A 2,946-nucleotide genomic window follows, 5' to 3' on the forward strand; every position below is an offset into this window, starting at 1 on the left:
TGTAGACCAGGCTGGTCTCGAACTCACAGAGATCCACCTGCCTCTGCCTCCCGAGTGCTGGGATTAAAGGCGTGCGCCACCACCGCCCGGCCGAGACAGGTTCTTTCTACTTAGCCCTGGGTGTCCCGGAACTTGGTATATAGACCAGGCTAACCTGGAAGTCACAGAAATAGAATCCACCTGCTTCTGCCTCTGGAGCACTGGGATTAAGGCATGCAGTACCATACCCAACTTGGTTTCTCTATTGCTCCTAAGTAGGGCTCCCTCTCTCCTCCCTCCCCCCAGCACTCACAGGGAGACTGTGTTGGCAAACACATATTGCTTTATTTAGTGTTTCTCTGGATTGCAGAATTGTCAGCAGTGGGCTGAGAACCCCAAAGGGCACAGAGGGGGCTGGCCCTCTGGGGTAGAGAGAAGCAGCAGAAAGAGGTGATGCCCCTGCAGCTCCTCCAAGGCTAGCCCCATAATCCCAGGTCACAGAGGTGTCCAGGCCAATAAAGACCCTACCATCCTTAAATTGGGTCCAGAGTGTGTGTGTGTGTGTGTGTGTGTGTGTGTGTGTGTGAGAGAGAGAGAGAGAGAGAGAGAGAGAGAGAGAGAGAGAGAGAGAGAAACAACAACAACAACAACAAAAAGAAACAAGTAAGTGTGTTTTTGCTATGTTGTTCCAGATATTACTGAACTCTGGGCACAAGGTAGCTCGGACCAGCTGAAGACCACTCTTCTTTTTCCTAAGATTTATTGTTAGCCAGGGGGTGGTGGTGCACACCTTTAATCCCAGTACTCAGGAGGGAGAGGCAGTCAGATCTCTGAGTTTGATTACAGCCTGGTCTACAGAGCAAGTTCCAGGATAGCCAGACCTGCATAGAGAAATCCTGTCTTCAAAAACCAAAACCCAGCACCCCTCAAAAAAAATCATTATTAAAAAAACTTCTTTAAGGTTTGTATTTTATGTATATAGGTGTTTTGCCTGCATGTATATGTGTGTGTTCACCTGGTATCTGTGGAGGCCTTGGATCCTCTAGAATGGGAGTTACAAATGACTATGGACCATCAGGTCAGTGTTCTCTCTCTCTCTCTCTCTCTCTCTCTCTCTCTCTCTCTCTCTCTCTCTCTTTCTTAAAATTTATGTGCATTGGTGTTTTGCCTGCATGAGGGTGTCAGGTACCCTTGAACTGGAGTTACAGACAACTGTGAACTGCCATGTGGGTGCTGGGAATTGACCTGAGTCCTCTAGAAGAGCAGCCAGTGCTCTTAAACACTGTGCCATCTCTCCAATCCCCAGGCCTATGCTCTTAACCACTGAACCATCTTTCCAGACTCTATTTTGATGATTTATTTATTTTGTTTTTCGAGACAGGTTTTTCTCTGTGTAATAGCTCTGGCTGTCCTAGAACTCACTCTGTAGACCAGGCTGGCCTCAAACTCAAGAGTTCCGCCTGCTTCTGCCTCTGGAGTGCTGGGATTAAAGTCATGCAACCACCATCACCCGGTGTAAAAAATATTCTTAAGCACTGAGCCAACCTGAATCTTTTCTCTTTTTCTTTTCTTTATTTGGATTTTTGAGACAGGGTCTTACTACATAGCCCTGGCTCAGCACTTGGGAGTTCAGAACACTTAGGAGACTCAGGAGTTCAAGGTCATCCTCTAGTACATACAAAGTTAGAGGTCAGCCTGTGTTACAGTGAGACCCTGTCTCAAATGAAATAGATCAACCAAAATCAGTCATTTTTGCTGACTGGCGGGTTATATATATGGCATTACCAACATACCTTCCAGTTTACTACAAGTATCTAGTTGTAAAGCTGTAATTGCATCTAATTCAGTATCTATCTCATCAGCCTCTTGGAGTCACTATTACTGTTGACAGAAGGGACAGGTTATTTTGGTGCCTTCATTAGACTAGGCAGCAAGTACCTCTAACTGCTCAATCATCTCGTTGGCCCCTCCCTGCCAATTTTTTTTTCTGGAAATTAGTTAGGGGGAGGTATTAAATGTAGATATGCTCATAAGATGCCATTGAGCCCCCAAGAGTTGTACCCTGTGTACCATATGCTCTGGGAACTTGTGCCTTCCAGGCCCTAAGTGGGCAACACTATGCCTTTCCTCTTGCCTCTTCCCCCTGAATACAGTCAACACCCTCTTGTCAGGCTCCTTAGTGTTCTGCTGCCCAGCCGGAAGCAGGTGGCACTCCATCTTTGCTTCTGCAGAGAGGAAACACGGGTTTTCTTTGATGGAGTCATCCCATTCCCATTTTTGGTCCTTGTTCTTGGGTGTGGATCGTGCTTTCCTTCTGGATGCAGGGCAGGCATGTGATCCGGACCCAGCCAATCACTATGTTCTAACTACAATGGCTGGGGGAGAACATCCCATTCACTCTAGTGAAGAGAAAAATCTGTTCAAACTTTTCTTAGAGAAGAAACATTCCCGTCTGCTCCTGATAGAAGCCTGGATCTGCTGGCAGTAGTTGCTCTCACCAGGGTGTGGGGAGCGTGGGTGATTCCTTCAGTCGCACCCAGAGAAGGTCAAGCCTAGATCTGGGCCCAGACATGCTTCTAACAATGTCTTTTGAATACCTGGAAGCAACCCTCCCCAGGACAGTAGAACGGCTATTGCTGACAATGCCCTTTTCCGCCCAAACCACTTTGTACGGGTTCATCATCCACAGGGCTGGGACCGGGACAACTCTCTGAGCTATTTCAAACACCAGCTTCTCTATGAAGCGCTGACCCTTCCTCACCCAAGTCTGTCTAGCACCAGAATAGGCTCTTGTGCTTGTACCACCCATGCTAGGCCTCCTCAGTCAAGCCATCCCAGATGTGTGTTTGCTTAAAGCCAGAGCCCTGTGCCAAGTTGAGCAGTCTTTGGTGGAAAGTCCATAACACAGTCACTGGCTCCTCTTGTTTTTTAGAGACAGGTTCTTTCTTTTTTTTTTTTTTTTTTTTT

Source organism: Microtus ochrogaster, chromosome 7 (genome assembly GCF_000317375.1).
Source record: "Microtus ochrogaster isolate Prairie Vole_2 chromosome 7, MicOch1.0, whole genome shotgun sequence".
NCBI classification, from domain to species: domain Eukaryota; kingdom Metazoa; phylum Chordata; class Mammalia; order Rodentia; family Cricetidae; genus Microtus; species Microtus ochrogaster.